A 19,839-nucleotide genomic window follows, 5' to 3' on the forward strand; every position below is an offset into this window, starting at 1 on the left:
AGTGGCCTTTCACACGTAACTCTGAAACTGACAGCTACAGCACATACACTTTTTGGTCCAGAAGATGTATACTACTGTGTCCCCCCCACAAACTGACTCAGCTCTCTATTCAAACTAAAATCCACCAGAACGTTGTCTAACATATTAAGCCTGTCTTCTTTATTCATCAACCCTTGATAATTAAATCAGTGCTACATGCCCCATCATGATCTTAAGTATTGTACAAAAATGTAAGCTTCAGCACTGAGATGTTTGGCTGAATTCTGATGCAAGATGCTCACCCAGGTGATGTAGAATAGGCTTATAATATTTCTCAGTAATTGCTGGATGAAAATGCAGTTAGATGATTATAATAGAAAGCTTGCAGACCTCCTTCCCCACCCCTCAAGAACATGTCAGCAGACTCCTAGAAGTATATTAACTCCACCTGGGGAAATTAGGAAGAACTGTACCCAAATAGTTCATGAGGGGAAATTCCTCTTTATATAAATATTTTAGCTAATAAATACAGAAGAAATGATAGAGTTTAGAATTTTACAAGCCCTGATGAACTAATAAATGCAGGCAATGATGAACAAAGACGACTGATAACAAAGAAAGACGACGCGACAAGATGCACCTGAAGTATTCTTGCAAAAACAAGTGAACCTAGGTGTGATCCAACCTCTCTATGTAATTCTTAATTTACAGCAAACGTAGGGGCAGAGGAGCATGTTAAATGACATCATAGAGATGCAACCAGTAAAACCAAATGATGCAAAATTCTACAGGACAAACTGGCTTCTCAACAAATAAACTGTAAGAAAAACAAATAGAGAATTTGTGTATTAACAAAGACTCCTGAATCCTATTTATAATTGCAATGCATGAGCTTTATTTAGATCCTAATTCACACAAAAATAGTTCAAGACTTTTAATTTTATAGGGGTGAAAATCGTATTGTATTTAAGGCTTTTTTCTTAATCTATATTTTTTAAAGATATATACTAAAATATTATGGACCAAATAATATGATGACTTGGATTAGTTTCCAAATTGTGATGGTCAATTTTGTGTGTCAAATTGGCTAAGCTCATGCTACTCAGTTTTTGGTCAAACACCAGTCTAGATGTTGCTGTGAAGGTATTTTTTAGATGTGATCAACATTTAAATTAGTTGACATGGAGAAAAGCAGATTACCCTCCACAGGCCAGTGGGAGTGGGGGCAGTGGGGGGAGCATGGGGCAGGGAGGTGGTGTGCTCAGTCAGTTGAGGGCCTCAAGAGGAAAGACTGAGTTTCTCCAAGGAAGAAGTAATTCTGCTTCCAGATTTTCTTCCCAATAGAAACTGCAACACCATCTCTTCCCTCAGTCTTTAGCCTGCTGGCCTGCCCTACAGATTTCAGACTTGCCAGCCCCCATAATCTCAGGAATCAACTCCTTAAACTAAATCAGTCTCTCTCTCTTTTTCCATATATTCATACACACACGCACATCCTTTCGGTTCTTTTTCTCTGGAGAATTCTAATACCAAAATTATCTGGGAGAGAGGAGAAATGAGTAAGGAAACAGATAAAACAAAATTGGCCATGAGTTAGTAACTGTTGAAACTGGCTAATGGGTATATGATACTATTTTGTGTCTTGACATTTTCTACTTAAAAGTTGGGAAAGATAAAGAGAAATGAAAGAGCCAAGCCAAAAGAAATGAAAGAGACCTGTTTTTGGTTTTGTTTTGTTTGTCACAGGTCTTGATGACAGCACAGCATATGGAAAATCCAGGCTATCCTGAGAAATCTGAGGCTGTGACCCATAAGAGAGAAGTTAAAGCTCGAAGGAGCTGGCCTTGGAGGTGACTCTTCCCTTGACCTTGAACTTCCAGTCTGATTTAGACTGCACACTTTCTGGTCCCACTGCACCTGCACATCCCTTTACCACAGCACTTTTCTTATACTTTTACTCTCAATCTCTTCTCAGTAGCCAGGAGCTCCGTACTCATCCAAGCACCAAGCTTGCACTCAGAAATGTTTGATGCATGAATTAAGCAATGCCTAACTTGTTTTTTGTTTTTGTTTTTTGTTTTTCTTTGCGGTACGCGGGCCTCTCACTGTTGTGGCCTCTCCCGCTGCGGAGCACAGGCTCTGGACCCGCAGGACCAGAGGCCATGGCCCACAGGCCCAGCCGCTCCACGGCATGTGGGATCCTCCCGGACCGGGGCACGAACCCGTGTCCCCTGCATCGGCAGGTGGACCCTTAACCACTGCGCCACCAGGGAAGCCCAATGCCCAACTTTTAAGCCAACTCATGTGCTACTGTCTTCTAGTCCTTGGTTTCTTCTGTCAACTGTTAGAGCCTACCACTAACTTCTCTGTTTTTTTTTATTTCTTCATACCCTCTGATTCCAAATATTTACCTCCTACCAACCAAACATTTGAGGTCTCACTTTATGGGTAGGGCAGACACTGGCATTCACCATCATAGAACTTTGTAAAATTAACCTTCAAAAGCCCATTTCTGGGCAGAAAACAAAATCTCATCCAACAAGTAGCCTGATTTGCAGAGCTTTCTTTCCAACCTCCTAGAAAAGAAAACCTCTCTGACCCTTAGGGTCTGTTGTGAAAGTCATTCTTTTCACAGGTCTGCCCTTAGGTGACAGGATTTCAATGTGAATAACCATCAAATGAACTGTTTCTTTGGCTTTATCATAGTATTCTGCATGTTTTTGGAATAAATTCACTGATTTTACAATTGGAGTGAAGAAAAACCGTAGGATATCCCATTTTATAAATTAAATTAATGAAAAGAAAAATGGTCCAATGCCAGTTTTTCTTTTGCATCTACTTTATAGAGGGAAAGAAAAATGGTGTGAGGGAAAAATGAGACAGAAATAGGCATCTAAACTCCAGCCTCCTGTAAATTCAAGTTCAGACAAGAAAAAGCAGAGTTTTGTAGCTCGCTATGCTCCATGGGAAATGCTGTGACTCTTGTACAGGAAAATGGGGGGGTCTGAGTGGCTGAAGTCGCCTACCCTCCTGCCTCCTCCCCTGTCCCCTGATCTTACACTTAAAGCCATTATTTCAGGAAAAAAAAATCTCCATCTTTGCTTCTGCCCCCACCTCCCAAAAGGTCAGATATGCAAGTTCATGTCAAAATCTCAAGGTAAACGAGAATGAACAAAGGGAATAAAGAGGAATGAGCAGCTGCTGCCTGGGCTGCCAGTGTCTGAGTTGGTTGCGTGTCTGTGTAGTACAGTAAGCCTCCCTGAGAAAACCATACACGAGCCTTCTTTTGACAGAAATCTGAAAGGTCCCCAGAAAACATGTCAGTAACCAGTGTTGCCAGCTTTGCAAGACTGTCACCCAGGTTTTCAGTTCCTGCCCTTCAGCACTTAGGTAGGTAGGTCTACTTGCCACAGTTATCAACAACAATAAAGTATAGGATACCAGTGAAATTTGAATTCCAGATGAACAATTTTTTTAGCCTAAGTATGTTCCATCTATTGCATCCTTATTTGGAATTCAAATTTCAGTGGGTATCCTGTGTTTTATCTGGCAACACATGAAGGTATTTCCATGGAGTCAAGAATATTGCAACAGCTCAGTGTGGAGATTTCTCAAGGAATGCCCATGAAGCTAATGAAGAAATGGTGTAGCACCACATGAAAATAAGAGGAAAAAACCCAAGAATGAAATTTCTGGGTTTTTGTCTCCCCAAGAATGAAATCCATTAGCATGTTTCTCTAAGTAAGAGATCCCAAGTTGATTCGGTTGTGACTTCTGAATATTTCCAGATCTCTTTTTAAACATCCTATGCTTTTCCGAATTACACCTTTTCTATTTCTTAATCAAAAATGCCCTATGCCTCATTTATACAATGAGAAATTTGGTCTAAAATGTTGGTGGTCCCATCAAGTAAGCTGAGGATCCCTGGGCCAAGGTTCCATGATAAGAGGCCACCTGAATTGGTATGGCTATCTTTTTTTCTCAATCAATAGATTGTAAAAGTATAGCCACAATCAAATTGTGGGATGCAGTTGGGAGGAATGCTAGAAATCCATGATGTTAAAAATGGGTCAGTCTCATATGATACGTTTGGAACCATTGGTCGAGGAGGATTTCCAGTGCTTCGTCCAACCACTTCATGATTCCCAGCATTCTGACATCAGAGCCACTGAATCACTGTTTCTTCTGCAAATTGGTTCTGAGCAAGTAGAATAAGAGAGGAAAGTCTTGGAACCCAAAGTAAAAACTGTCATAAAAGTGGTCATATGTGATGGGCACTATATTATTCTTGTTGTTCCTTTCAACAGATTTAGCAAATATAGATTAAGGGCCTAATATACAAGATATTTTCTGAATTTCTGTTGGTGTTTTGTTTCTTTTCCTGTAGTCAAATACTACAGTAATTTAGATGGGGTAATTTATAGACATTTTGATCTCCATAAAGGTGTTGTTGAAAACTTACTTCTTTATTAGCTTTCATGTATTCTCACTTTACAAATATTTATGGTGCACTAATTCTGGAACAGATATTATATTCCTTTCTTGTTGACAACCTGCTACCCGCTACATACTACATCTTCCAAAGAGATAAATGAAAAGGAAGGTGAAGTCTCTGTTCAGTGATTCCTTGTGTGGATAATACCCCCAAAAGCATATATATATATATATATATATATATATATATATATATATATATATATATGCTTTTTGACTAACTCCTCTGGACCTACTTGGACACACTGGGGCACCTCAGAGGTCCCACACTGGATGGTCTCTTGAGGTCCATCCATCTTCTTGACATCACTATTCACTGTCTCCATCCAGTGTTTCCAGCCCACATCACAGCTGCACAGAAGTCGGACCACAGTCCATTACCAGGTGAAAAGAGGCTGCTAACTGGCGCTAGGGATACAGGATGAAAGGAGACATCACTGTTAATCAGCACATCCATGGCTTCAAATGGGGTACAAATTACTATTAGGTTCCTGGTATTAATAGGAGGAAAGTAAGGCTTAGAAAAGATTAATAGCTTATTGAAAGGGTTCTCACAGCAAGTTAAATGGCAGAGCTGGGATTTGAACCTGGTCTGGCTGACTCTGGAACCCATGCTCTTACTAATATGCTCCTGCCCTTATGGAATTATGGAAGATGGCCAGAGGTGAGGCTTCAAAATTTACTCAAGACCATCTGAAGAGGCTGCTCTTCCTGCTGTGGGCCCTGCTTCTCTGGGAACTGTCATTACCCGGGGAAGGAAAGATAAAGGGTGAAAAGTGAGAGAGAGGTGCCGCAGCTCTGGTCACACTGCTCCTCTGTCAGTATCAGGAAGCTAGTAAAAGCTTTGAAGCAAGGAAGTTGCATAGTAAATAGTATTTCAGGAAGATTAATTTGGCACCAATGCACAGAAGATATTAAAGATATTAAATCAAGAGGCTGGGGGCTTCCCTGGTGGCACAGTGGTTGAGAATCTGCCTGCTAATGCAGGGGACACGAGTTCAAGCCCTGGTCTGGGAGGATCCTACATGCCGCGGAGCAACTAGGCCCGTGAGCCACAACTACTGAGCCTGTGCGTCTGGAGCCTGTGCTCCACAACAGGAGAGACCGCGATAGTGAGAGGCCTGCGCACTGCAATGAAGAGTGGCCCCTGCTTGCCACAACTAGAGAAAGCCCTCGCACAGAAACAAACACCCAACACAGCATAAATAAATAAATAAATAAACTCCTACTCTCAACATCTTCTTAAAAAAAAAAGAGTCTGGAGGCAAGGAAACTGGTTAAGAGGTTATTGCAGACATCATTTCTGAGATGAGTCTGAGTCAGGACAGGGCAGTGGGAACAGGGAAAAAGAGCCGAATGTGAGTGTTCCCCACCAAGAAGGAAGAACTGACCAGCCCTACGGACCTGCATAGCCAAGACTGTGGTCCACGATGGTCTGAGGCTGGGAGAGAGAGGAGGAAAGACACTACCAGAGCTGGTAGTTGTCCCAGCCCTGTACACTGAGGTACCTGCCTCTTCTGTCTCCTTTCCAGACCACAAGCTCAAAGGAGTCATGGGGTCACCCTGTGTCTGGCAGCCCCGCAGTTTTTCCCCATTGCCGACCACATGCTGAGGGGTTGGTAGACTCGGTAAATACTGACTGGCAGTCTGTTTCCTCTGGCTGGAATGCCGTGTTCCCACCTTTGCCTGGAAATGCCATGTAGGAAGGCCTCCCTGGAGGCCCAGCACAAACATCTCTCCCTCAGAGAGGCCTCCGTGACCAGTCAATCTAAATTCGGTCCTTCAGTTTTCCTTGCATAGAAACTTTTCTTCACCGTATTTATTACAATGTGAAATTTTTTATTTGTTGTTTTTCCATTTAGTTTTTATTTCCTTTCACTGTTTTTGTTGTCGGTGGTGGTTTTCTACTTTCCCCCGCTAGACTATAAGTACTGCAAAGTCAGTTTTTCTTTTCACCATTGAGTCCCCAAAAGCCCACACAGTGCTGTCCCATGGAAATAAAATGTAAGCCACATATGTAATTTTAAGTTTTCTGTAGCCCCATTTTTCAAAGTAAGAAGAAACTGGTGAAATTGATTTTTCATTACATTTTTATGTAACCACATATATCCAAAATGCTATCATTTAAACATATGATCTATAGAAAAAATTATTAATGAGATAGCTTACATTCCCTTTTTTGTACTAAGTCCTCAACTTCTGTATTTCACACTCACAGCACACCTCAGTTGGGACCAGCCACATGCCAAGTGTTCTGTAACCACGTGTGGCTAGTGGCTGCTGTAGTGGACAATATAGATCCTTGCAGGATGCTTGACATGTACTCCTTACTTAATAAAAAGTCAATTCATGAAAAAGGGAGTGTGGGAAGGGCAGAAAGATGGAGAAAAAGGAGAGAGGAAAAGAAAGGGAAGAGAAACGAACCTTTTCGGGTATTTACTACGTTAAGTTCTTTCATGTATCAATAAATTACATAATTTAATTCTCATATCAACCCTGGTGAGGTAGGTATTATGAGAACAGTCTTTATAAATGAGGACATTGGTTTGGAGATGTCATAACTGTCCCAACATCATCTTCTCTTTTGAGTGAAAGAAGCAAGATTCAGAACCAATCTCCCTTACCCAACTGTGCTGCCTCATTCACAGAAGCCATACCTAACAAGTCTAGTCATGCCACACTGTTGTCTAACCTCTCTCTCCTCCAGGTGAAACATCCCAGGGTTCCTATGAGATATTATTTTGAATCTCATAGACACTCTCATTTCTAAAGTATAGTCTGACCATTGCAGGCTAACATGGGAGTGTCCACTTCCTCCTCCAGATGTATTTTAGCGGGATTCTTATCCCATTGTTGCCTTCCATTAAACTCTATGACCAAGCAAAATGGTGGCATTTAAAGTTCCCCAGATATGTCAAGCTCTCTAACATGCCTCCTTAGCTCTGTACAGTTTTTCTGCTGCCTGGAACCCTTTTTTCCTTCAACCAATAACACACATCCTGCATGACTCAATTCAAGAAAAGAGGAGGAAGAAAGAGATAGAAAAAAACCAACTCAGCCGTCATCTCACCTTGGCCAAGGAAACTCCCTGACTCACTTTCCAAGTGTGAGGGTCCCCTTTTCTGTATTCCCAAGGCACTGTCACGGAGTTTTTCGTGTATACCATCATTACACATCTAGGGTCTCCCTCACTGGACTGTGAGCTTCTGGAAAGCAAGAACTATGTCTCTTATCTTTACATCCTCATTGCCCAGCATTTGCTGAATGGCTTGTTAAATAAGTAAATAAATGAATGGATGGATCGATGAGCATGCTTATAGCCCTCTTTGAGTGTAAGAAGAAATACCTGGTACCACATAGTCCAAAGAACTAAAAGAGAACTAGTGTGCTCTTGCAATATCCACATCCCATCAGACCAGTTGTCAGGATATGGGTCACAGTGACAGGAGCAGACAGCATCAGCAGAGCACCCTGGGATGCCTTCAACCATTTCATAAGAAACAATGTTCTAAGCTGTGCAGAAGATGTAGCAAACCTGGGACTAGCCTCCATGTTAGCTCCCAGGGGGCAGGAATACGTGGAAATTGTAAAATACTTAAGAATGTAGTGTAGGAAGAAGCATGCTAAGCCTCAGAATGTGGCCACAGAGCCAAGGAGCCCAGGCTCGCTGACCTGGAAGGGACAGGGGACAGGCAGTATTGGTAACCATCTACCTCCCGGAAGGGCAGATGGTGGCAAACTGCACTGAGCAAAGGGCAGGACCACAGGAACTTAGTTCTCCCTAACTCACAATACCCTGGGCAAGAATGTTCACCCTCTGAGGATACCTTGAAAGATGCTTATAGATGTTGACTGCACTGAGACTGTGGTCTATACTAGGTCTTGGGCCAGAGCCTCTAACCTTTGAGGCAGCATGCTGGTGTGCCCCTGGTGGGAACAGTTGTGCCAGAGGAGAATATAAATGCACTCAGGCCCAGGAGCAGCCAGGTGAGTGTAAGAGGGACCAAAGCCTATGGAAACCAGACCTCCTCCGGCCTGTTGCCTAGGAATGAGCACTTAAACCTACATGGTGTCATGTTCTAGGTGTTCTGTGCCATGATAAATGTTGAGAAGCATTGAGTTAGACTATGTGAGATGAATGAGTAACACTGGAGACTTAAGATGTTTAAAAACTATTTCATTGTGACAGGGCCAAGTGGGTAGAGGGTTGAAGACACGACAGTAGCTAGGACAAGAATTTCAAGCTCTCAAACGTACAGACCAAGATCATCCTATTTGTGTGAGTGTTTCTGTGAGTTCAGATGGAAGACGGAACACTAGGGTGTTGTACCATTAAAAATAACTAAATAACAATAACCCGTAAGAGTAAGGCCCAGGTTCTCAGCAAAGGCACACTCCCGAAAAACAAACAAATCAAGGCAAGTGACACTTTATCCCCCAAATAGCCCATATTTCCTAATCCTGAGAGGCAGGTCAGGGGCCAGAGTCAGCCCTACTACCACTGCCTGGGACCCACCCCCTCCCCTCTTAGCATGGTATGGTCCAGGGAGAAATTAGTTCTTAGGAACCAAAAATCTCATGGAATTTCTCCTGCATACCATTATTATAGCCTCATGGACAAGCTGGAAAGTGAGGGGGAAGAGGGAATGATTGTCAGGGAGCTGGGCGCAATATCTCCATGCCCAACGTGTACTCACCTGCCACTGTTTGCCTTTTTTTTTTTTTTTTTTTGGCTGCACCGCGCAGCCTGCAGGATCTCAGTTCCTCCACCAGGGGTTGAACCCGGGCCACAGCAGTGAAAGCCCGGAATCCTAACCACTAGGCCACCAGGGAACTCCCTGCCTTTGTCTTTTCAAGGGTAGATCTGAACACAAGGTTGAACATTGCTGGGCAGGTATATAACCAGAGAACCATAATGCTACCTGAGAGAGGACTAGAGGTGTTAGGAAAGCATGGCTTCTATTGAACTCCTACTCAACCAGAAACAATAAACAATCAACAACAAACACCTCTCCCCACATTACTAAGCTGGTCAGAAATACTCTTCATAGTCATGGTAAATGGGCTTAGGGGTATCCTGGAGCCAGGGTACAGGGGCAAGGCAGGAGCTAAATGTGGCAAGGAGGTTCTGGTCACTCCGAACAGGTGCCACACCAGTCCCGCCTATCAGAGTGGCTCTGGCTGGCAACACCTTGCTGTGGCCTGAGTGGGCAGGAGAAGGCCAGACCCAGCTGGCAAAAAGTGATATGGAGTCAATAGCCCCAAGGGTCTGTGTGTACGTGCTGAAGTGAGTGTGGTATTCTAACAGCTCTAGCCAAGAGGCAGCTAACGCCCGAAAAAATAAATAAATAAATAAATAAAATAGCGCGCCATTGAGAAGCAGCAGCAGCAGCTAACATCTGAGATCCAAATAAATCATGCCAGGGTGGGGCTGATACCAAAAAGAGGAAACTAAAGCTAATCCCTCCCACATCCAACCTCAGCCAGAGATGCAGATGTCACCCGTACTCCACCTGCATAATATTGCCAGTAGAGCACTAAGCACATGCCAGAGAAATTTAAGCTCTTCTAAATCCCAAGTTAAAACACATCCAAGCCCTTCACAGAGCTCCACTCTCTAAACTTTGCCCCCAGCTTCTAAAGGTATTCTTCAACATTTGGAAATGACTGGAAAACAAATATCTTCCATCCTGAAAGCTAATAAAATGTTCACCCACTCATCACCCACCATGGGCCAAAGAAGAATCAGGAAATCTCCTTGATGTGAATCCCACCCTGATACTGCAAAAGTTGCTTCACGTCCCAGCCTGGCAGTGCCACCATGAAGACCTTAATTTTTTCACTTCCACTTATCCCTCCACCTCTTAGAACAAGACAGGAAAAGTGAGAGATTTTTCTTAGTGATGATATACTCTGCTCCCACTCGCTTAGAGACAGGGAATGATGAAGACAGAAGCTGCAGTTATCCAAAAGGATGAAGCCAGGTTGGCAGCCTGTGTCTGCTTGCTTCTCCAATGGATGCAGGGAAAAAACTAGAACCAGAGGCCCCGCAACAGCTCACATCAAGCTGCACAGAGTTGGAGGTTCCTTTGGAGTGTGTGTGCCACGGGGGCAAAGTGGGGGGAGGAATACAGGTGGTTATGTAAAAAGGCATTACAGGTAAAACCACAAAAGGAAGAGAAAGAGAGAAAGACAAAAATAGGAACAGAGAACAAGGGCAATGACTGGAAAACAGTAACAAATACGGTGGATATTAATCTGACTGTATCAATAATCACTTTAAATGTCAATGATCAAAATGCATCAATTAAAAGATAAAATTGTCAGAGTAGATCAGAAATTTTAAAAAGATGCAACTATATGTTGTCTACAAGAAACTCACTTTAAATATAAAGGTACATACAGAGTAAAAGTAAAAGGATGGAGAAAGTCATATTATGTTAACACTAATCAAAAGAGACCAGGAGATTTTGATCCTTGGTCAGGGAGCTACGATCCCCCAAGCCACGTGGTGTGGCCAAAAAGAGAGAGAGAGAGAGAAGGAGTACTTACATTAATTTCAGACATAGCAGACTTCAGAGCAAGGAAAATTATCAGGAATAAGGAGGGGCATTGCATAATGATAAAGGGGTCAATTCTCCAAGAAGATATAAAAACGTTTAATGAGGGCTTCCCTGGTGGGGCACTGGTTGGGAGTCCGCCTGCCAATGCAGGGGACACGGGTTCGTGCCCCGGTCTGGGAGGATCCCACATGCCGCGGAGCGGCTGGGCCCGTGAGCCATGGCCACTGAGCCTGCGCGTCCGAAGCCTGTGCTCTGCAATGGGAGAGGCCACAGCAGTGAGAGGCCCGCGTACCGAAAAAAAAAAAAAAAAAAAATGTTTAATGAATATGCGCCTAAAAACAGAGCATCAAAATACACGAGCAAAAACTGATAGAACTGCAAAAAGAAACAGATGAATCCATCTGGAGACTTTAACACCCTCTACCAGAAATGGACAGATTCAGCAGGCAAAATATCAGTAAGGACATAGTTGAACTCAACAGCACCATCAACCAACTGAATATAACTGACATCAATAAACTACTTCCTCCAACAGCATTCTTCTCAAACTCAAATGAAACAATAACCAAGATAGATCACATTCTGGGCCATAAAACACACCTTAACAAATTTAAAACAACAGAAATCATGCAATATATCCTCTCAGACTACAATGAAATTTAACTAGAAATCAGTAAGATAAATATATCTGGAAAACACCCAAATACATGAAGATTAAACAACATTCTTCTAAATAACACGAGGGAAAAAGAAAAAAACTCATAAGAATTTTTTAATATTAAATTAAAATGAAATGAAAGTGAAAATACAACTTATGAAAATTTGTAGCATGCAGCAAAAGTAGTGCTTAGTGGGAAATTTAAAACATTAAATGCTTATATTTAAAAAGAAGAAAGATCTAAAATGAATAACCCAAGCTTCCACCTTAGGAAACTAGAAAAAAAAAAAGAGCAAATTAATCCAAAGTAAGCAGAAGAAAAGAAATAATAAGAATTAGGACAGAAATTAATAAAGTTGAAAACAAAACCAATATAGAAAATCAACAAAACCAAAAACCTGTTCTTTGAAAAGATCAATAAAATCGATAAGCCTCTAGCCAGGCTAACTAAGGAGAAAAGAGAGAAGACACAAATTACTAATATCAGGTATGAAAGAGGGGACATCATTACAGATCCCGTGAACATTAAAAGGATAATAAAGGAACACTATGAACAACTCTATACCCACAAATTCTAGGCTAACCTAGATGAAATGGACCAATTCCTTGAAAGACACAATCTACCAAACTCATATAAGAAGATATAGACAATCTGAATAGCCCAAAATCTATTAAAGAAATTGAATAGAAAATTAGTCATCTTTCAAAACAGAAAGCACCAGGCCCACATGGGTTCACTGATGAATTCTATGAAATATATAAGGAAGAAATCATACCAATTCTCTATAATCTCTGCCAGGAGATAGAAGCAAACGGAGTACTCCTAACTTATTTTATGAGGCCAGCAGTATCCTAACATCAAAATGTGACAAAGACATGGCAGGAAAACAAAAATTACAGACCAATATATCTTATAAACATAGATGCAAAACTCCTCAGCAAAAATATTAGCAAATCAAATCCAACAATGTATAAAAAATAATTATACATCACAAGCAAGTGGGATTTATCCCAGGTGTGAAAAGCTGTTTCAATATTTGAAAATCAATTAATGTGCTCCATCAAAACAATAGGCCACAGAAGAAAATTCACATGATCATATCAATGGATACAGAAATAGCATTTGACAAAATCCAACACCGATTCATGTTAAAAAACAAAAAAATCTCTCAGCAAACTAGGAATAGAGGTGACTTCCTTAACTAGACAAAGACTATTTACCAAAATCTATAGCTAACATCATACTTGATGATGAGAAATGAGAAGCTCTCTTGCTAAGATCAGGAAAAGGCAAAGGTACTCCCTCTACTTTTCAACACTGTACTGGAAATCTTAACTAACACAGTAAGATAAGAAAGGGAAATAAAAGAATATACATTGCAAAGGAAGAAACAAAACTGTCTTTGTTCACAGGTGATATGATCATCTATGTAGAAAATCCAAAAAGAATCAACAAAAACTGGAAGTAATAAGCATTTATAGCAAGATTTTAAGATACAAAGTTAATATGCAAAAGTAACTGGAACTATATTAAACTAAAAAACTTCTGTACAGCAAATGAAAACATTAACAGAATAAAAAGGCAACCTATGGAATGGGAGAAAATATATGCAAATCATATATCTGAAAAGGAGTTAACATCAAAAATATATAAAGAACTTATACAATTCAATAACAAAAAAATAGCAATCCAATTTAAAAATGGGCAGAGGAACTGAAATAGGCATTTCTCCAAAGAAAACATACAAATGGCCAACAGTTACATGAAAAGGTACTCAACATCATTAGTCACTGGAAAATGCAAATCAAAACTGTAATGAGATAACACCTTACACCTGTTAGAATGGCTATTATCAAAAAGGCAAGAAATAAGAAGCGTTAGCAAGGATGTGAAGTACAGGAATTCTTGTGCACTGTTCTTGGGAATATAAACTGGTACAGCTACTATGGAAAACAGTATGGAGGGTCCTCAAAAATTTAGAAATAAAATTACCATATGATACAGCAATTCCACTTCTGGGCATTTATCCAAAGGAAACAAAATCACTATCTCAAAATAATATATACACATTCACTGCAGTATTATTTACTGTAGCCAAGATGTGGAAACATCCTAAGTGACAACTGACAGATGAATGGGTAAAGAAAATGTGATACATACACACACACACACACACACACACACACACATATACACAATGGAATATTATTCAACCATAAAAAAGAAGGAAATCCTGCCATTTGCGACAATATGGATGGACCTTGAGGACATTATACTAAGTGACATAAGTCAGAGAGAGAAAGACAAATATTTCAATTACACGTGCAATCTAAAAAACCCCACATTCATAGATACAGAGAACAGATTGGTGGTTGCCACAGGCTGGTGGGAGAGGAGGGATAAAATAAGTAAAGGTGGTCAAAAGGTACCAATTTCCAGTTATAAGATAAATAAGACCTGGAGATGTAATATTCTGCATGGTGACTATAGTTAATAATACTATAGCATGTATTAGAAAGTTGCTAAGAGAGTGGATCTTAAAAGTACTCATTACACATTTTGTAACAATTTTCTGTTACAAAAATTGTAACAGAGTGTGATGATTCATGTTAACGAAACTTATTGTGGTAATCATTTCTCAATATATACATATATCGATATATATACATAATCATTATCTTGTACAACTTAAACTAATACAATGTTATATGTCAATTTTATCTCAATAAAAAAGAAAGGAAAACAAAACAAACACCAAATTTAAACGTGGGTGGGCGGAAGACCTGAACAGACACCTCATCAAAGAAGATATACAGATGGCAAATAAGCATATGAAAAGAAGCTCAATATCATGTCGTTAGCAAATTGTAAATTAAAACAACAGTGAGGTACCACTACATACCTATTAGAATGGTTAATCTCTGGAACACTGACAATAGCAAATGCTGTGACAATGTGGAGCAACAGGAACTCCTATTCATTGCTGATGGGAAAGCACTATGGTACAGATACTTTGGAAGACCATCTGGCAGCTTCTTTAAAAATGAATCATACTCTTGGGACTTCCCTGGTTGTCCAGTGGTTAAGACTCCGTGCTCCCAATGCAGGGGACACAGGTTTGATCCCTAGTCAGGGAACTAAGATCCCGCATGCCACACAACACGGCCAAAAAAGAAAAAAACCCACAAAAATTAATTATACTCTCACCATATGATCCAGCAATCATGCTCCTTGGTATTTACCCAAAGGAGTTGAAAACATGTTCACACAAAAACCTGCACATGCATGTTTAGAATAGCTTTACTCATAATTGTCAAAACTTGGAAACAACCAAGATGTCCTTCAGTAGATGAATGGATAATTAAGTGTAACACATCCATATAATGGAATATTATTCAGTGAGAAAAAGAAATGAGCTATTAGGCCACAAAAAGACATGGAACAAACTTAAATCCATATCACTAAGTGAAAGAAGCCAATCTGAAGAGGATACTTACTATATGGTTCCATTACGTGATATTCTAGAAAAGACAAAACCATGGAGACAGTAACAGGATCAGTGGTTGCCGGGGATTAAAAAGGTGGACAGGTTGAACAGGCAGAGCACCAAGGATTTTTAGGGCAGTGAAACTATTACATATGATACTATAATGGTAGATACATGTCATTATACATTTGCCAAAACCCATAGAATGTACACCACCAAGAGTGAACTGCAACATAAACTAGGAACTCTGAGCAATAATAATGTGTCAATGTAGGTGTGCCAAACTGCACCTCTCTGCAGCAGGAAAGCTGTGCATGTATGGAGGGTGGGGGTGTATGGGAACTCACTGGACTTTCTGCTCAATTTTGCTATGAACCTAAAATTCCTCTACAAAAATAAATCTATCTTTAAAAAAGGCACTGCCAGTAGATGCCCAATGTATAAGGTCACATAAACAGCAGAGCAGACAGTATCACTTTCCAGAACCCAGCAGGGGCAGCAAAGAGGGGGCCCCACCAATTTGTCCCGTGTCTGGCATCTACTAGCATCCTAACACAGTCCTAAAGGAAAACCCCAAAATCATATTCTGTGCTCCCAAAGCATTCTTGTTTTCATAAGCCAAAAATGGTGAAGCCTCAGCAAATCAACAGGGGGGAAGTGGTGGAGTCAGCAGACACTCCTGTTTACTGGGAATTGTGTCCAGTACCCTGCAGGAGAGCTCTCCTGGTACCTCAACAAAAGCCAACTATGTCCAAGCCAGCTGAGTCATCCTCTGGCCCTGGCCCGGAAAAGGAGCCTCCTTGAAACACCTGCCAAACTCCACAGTCACTTCTGAAATGTAGGCCTACAGGAATCTTCATAGAGCTAAAGGGCGACAGCCACAGCTGAGAAGCTTTCTCATGTATACCGATTTTCTTTCCTCCTTTCACCATCATGTTGCTCACTCTGTTGCTCTCCTCTGAAATCCCTCTAGTTTATCCCAAATTCAAGAGTTCTATTTGCCTTTCTCTGAGCCTGTAACAAGACAGGTGCAAAAACACAGTTACTCCTGGGGCCTCACCAACAGGCAATGAGAGCAAGCTCCAACGTACCCCCCACGATCACGCCCCAGATGCAACCTCCTAGAAGGGCCTGTGTAAGGCAGTGTGCACAGCTGTGCCTGGGGGCACCCCCTCTCTCAGGACCAGGCAGGTGGCCACACTTCTACCATCAGACGTGAAGGGAAGTAATAACAAGCCCTGTACCCCAACAGAGGCGGGAGACAAACCTATTTGGGGGGAGCACGCCATCTTGCTTACTTTCCAGCTCATTCCAAAAGAATTTAAGGTCGCTTATGAAGATTAATAGAGGTGACAAAAAAAATAAATAAAGATGAATGAGAAAAATGGGAAGTTGAGGGGTTTGGTTCTTCTGGATTGGGAGTGAGGAAGATTGGCAGCAATTTTATAGTCTCTAACTTCACCTTTCCCCACTTCAATCTGTCCCTTCTTTACTGGTCCTACCTGATTCTAGCTCTTTTGTCAAGGTCACAAAAGACCCCCAATAGCTTATTCTGTCCTCAACTTACTTGAGCCACTAGCAGAAATTCACAGAGCTATCAGTGCCTCCCTGCTGGAAAATATTCTTCCCTTGTTTTTCCTCTTCACTGGTCCCTCCGTCTTTTCTGCTTTCTCCTAATCTCACAGCTCCATAAAATTAGAATGTCCTAGGGCTCAGTTTTTAGAACTCTTTTCTTTTCTATATACCCTCAGTACTGGGGGCTAACATTCTGCTTCATGGTGTTAAATATTATGTCACGTGTCCACCACTCCAAGATTTTTATCTTTAGCCCAGCCTTCCCACCTTCACTCTAGACTCCTATATCCAGCTTCCCACTCAGCATCTTCACTCAGATGTCTAATATACACCTCAAATCCAAAACCTTCCAAAACAGATCTCTTAACATCCCTGAACAGATCTGCTCTAGTTTTCCTCACTCAGTGACCACTTCATCTTTCTGGTTACTCATCCTCCAAAATGTAGAGTCATCCTTGATTCTACTCTTTCACTTCTCACAACTAATCCATTTGAAAATCCTGTTGGCTCTACCTCCAAAATATGCCCAGGACCTGTCCACTCCTCACCCCCTCCCCTGTGACCACTCTGGTACAGGTCTGGATTATTACAGTGGTCTAACTGGACTCTGCTTCCACCTTGGCCCTTTCAGATGGTTCTCAACATAGGAGCCAGTGTTATTCTATTGAAATGTAGGTTGGGCCCAAGTCTTCACAAGAGCCTTCGTAGCCCTACGTGATTTAACCCCTGTCATTCCTCCGGCCCCCTCTCCTCATCCTCTCCTCATCCTCTCCTCCACCAGCCACACTGGCCTCCCTGCTTCTCCTTGCACACCAGACTTACCTCCACCTTCCAGCCTTTGCAATTGCTGCTTCTCCTGTTTGAAATGCTCTTCCCCCTTATCTCCTCTAAGCCTTTGCTCAAAAACTTTCTCAATGAGGCCTTCCCTGATCACCCTATTGAAAACCCCAAAGTGCCTCAACACCCCATCCTCTTTTCTTGCTTTACTTTCCCCATAATAATTCCCCATCTAAAATACTACAGACTTTACTGACTTATTCTGTTGATTGCATCACCCCTCACTAGAATAAAAGCTCCATGAATGCAGGATTTTTTTGTTTTTCTTTACCGTTTAATCTCTGGCTCTTAGAACTGTGCTTGGCATATAGTGGTTTGGTACCTAAGTGTTGGATAGATAAATGAATGAACGGATGGATGGATGGATGGCTAGATGGATGGATAGATGGATGGATGGATGGATGGATGGATGGATGGATGGATGGATGGAAAGGGTGGATACCAGGACGTATGCTTTAGCTGCCAGATTCCTATAGATCCCAAAAGGGGAAAATGTCACAAATCAAGTGAAGTAGAATTCAGCATTTAAGACACATTCCTTCACACTTCTACTCTGCCTATCTAACTACAATGCTAGATCCTAACATAAAATGAAATGAAATGTCCATAGAATCATTAGAATTACACGGTCTTAGCTTTGTCTCAATCAGCCACAACCTACAATAAGCAGGCTGTGGAAACACTATGACTATGGGAGTTGAGAACGGCAGGCCATGACTCCAATGCTAGGGAAGGAGGGTTAGAGGAAAAGTTGATAAACTAAAGGTAACTAACTATTATTGAGTTTCTACCGGGAGACAGATACTGCACTAGGCTCTTTGCTAACATTATTTCATTAAATCCTTACCACTCTAGGAAGCTGGTATTATTAACCCCATTTTACAAACAAGGAAACCAAAGTTCAGAAAGATTAAGTTATTTGCACAATATCACACATACACAGTAGAGTCAAACTAGGTCAACATGAATGAAAAGTTCTTGCTCTTTCATACTAAAAGTTACTCTAGAAATGGTGAACTAACCTTTGACTGTTTCAAACCAATTCTCTATTCCTAGTCACTCATCATCTTTGATCTGAGTAGATCGAGCACCTTAGATTTGAGGCAGAAGGGTTAAGAAATAAGAAGCTAAAACAAAGCCTTCATGTCTTAGTTAATGCTGAAAATTTGCTAACAGAATAAAAAAAATCAATAGGCTGTAATCTGACACCTTTCAGTCAGTTTTACACACATACACACATCCATGTGCACACCAAAAGCAACTAGTAGGAAAACACAATATTAAAATTTACCACACTTTTACCTTTACCAGCATTCCCCACGGCTCATGAGTATCAGAGACGTGCTGCTCAGTAGCGGACAATACTGGCAGATGCTGCTTTAATGCTCAAGAAAAATAAGCATCTTTCACCAGCATCAGCCTTGCAACAGCCCCAGAGAAGTTACTTTTCTTCCTCCCACTCACATGTTTCTCCCTGGGCATTGTGTACATTGCCAGTGGCCTCCACCTCCACCCAACTTACAGAAACCTGGCCCATAATACCCTGTAATTAATGTCATCAGACATGTAAGGCTGTCAGCCCACTAAGCATGCTCTCTGCTCAGCAGAAGACACTCTTTTGCAATCATGGAGGCACTCCCCAGGCACTGTCTGCAGGTGTTTCTCCAGTACCTGAGAGGAGTCACATCCTTTTATTCCCAGTCTCACCAAGTCTGCCTCCTGACTAATCATTTCTATGAAACTGTTCAACCATCTAGCTTAGGTGGCCAGGGTGGAAGCACAGTAAAAGTCGAAGGCTTCCTTGGGGATTAGGTCCACCCATGACGCTGCTTCTCTCTCCTGGGTCAACCTACCAAGCCAACCCACTCACACTCATTCCCACCCAAGGGGAGTAGATAAATGCTGCAGTGTGTGTGTACCCCTTACCTGTGCTTAGCTGCACCTATGAAGATTAAGAAAACTTAGGAATGAATATTTACAACCATTGCTGCTGGGTTCAGTATTTGGGCCCACCAGCCAATAAGAATGTTTCTTAGTTCTTACCTAAAAAAATAAGACATACTGGACTGTATGTAAAAAGCACACATGAAATTGAGGTTGTGCTATTTAAGTACCATAAAACAAAGTAAACCAAGGAGATGTAGAAAATGCTTCTTTTCAAAGGACAAGAGTACCACATGTTGCAAAGACCTGAATCATTCTTTTAACTAGAGGTTCTAAATCAGTATGGAAATGGTTCTAGAAG

The 19,839-nt window shown here is 41.3% G+C and overlaps 1 protein-coding gene across 3 annotated transcripts in view; it reads right to left on the reverse strand.

Annotated features, from left to right (window-relative positions):
• The window catches only part of TMEM45A (transmembrane protein 45A), a 101,552-nt gene that overhangs the window by 57,819 nt on the left and 23,894 nt on the right, over nucleotides 1-19,839 (reverse strand). Inside the window, exon 1 of one of the 3 annotated variants that reach the window (XM_033855895.2) lies at nucleotides 18,897-19,064. The exons of the other annotated variants lie outside the window; for them this stretch is intronic. The gene's annotated coding sequence lies outside the window, so the exon portion shown is untranslated. Of the gene's footprint in view, nucleotides 1-18,896; nucleotides 19,065-19,839 lie in introns of those variants that run through there. 3 annotated transcript variants of the gene reach the window in all.

The sequence above is a fragment of the Tursiops truncatus genome, chromosome 4 (genome assembly GCF_011762595.2).
Source record: "Tursiops truncatus isolate mTurTru1 chromosome 4, mTurTru1.mat.Y, whole genome shotgun sequence".
In the NCBI taxonomy this organism is placed as follows: Eukaryota; Metazoa; Chordata; class Mammalia; order Artiodactyla; family Delphinidae; genus Tursiops; species Tursiops truncatus.